Raw genomic sequence first — 350 nt, 5'->3', positions numbered from 1 at the left:
GTTCGGACAACGAACACCTCACAGAACAAACACAAGAAGAAGGGACGTAAAATGGTGGATACTGATTGGTCTTCTCCTGTCTACAGGCAACAATTCGAAACTATTCGGAGCGCGGGAGACATCGACATGGACACTCAACCCGGTATATACTGATTGAATAGTATTCCTCCGAACTTTGAAACTCTCCCTTGTAATTCCAGCCTTTTATTTCTCTGACAGAAACAATTTTTTATAGTATTTTCGAGATTGTCGGCGGGCACTCGTTAAGTTTTGCGTCGGTTTTCATTTTCGAAAGGTGACAGTATAATAGCTAAGATAGAGAGTGGGAAGAAGATGTCTGATATCTGATG

This window comes from Centruroides vittatus, unplaced genomic scaffold (assembly GCF_030686945.1).
Source record: "Centruroides vittatus isolate TY-2023 unplaced genomic scaffold, ASM3068694v2 scaffold_2890, whole genome shotgun sequence".
Taxonomy (NCBI): domain Eukaryota; kingdom Metazoa; phylum Arthropoda; class Arachnida; order Scorpiones; family Buthidae; genus Centruroides; species Centruroides vittatus.
This window is presented reverse-complemented; position numbering follows the sequence as displayed.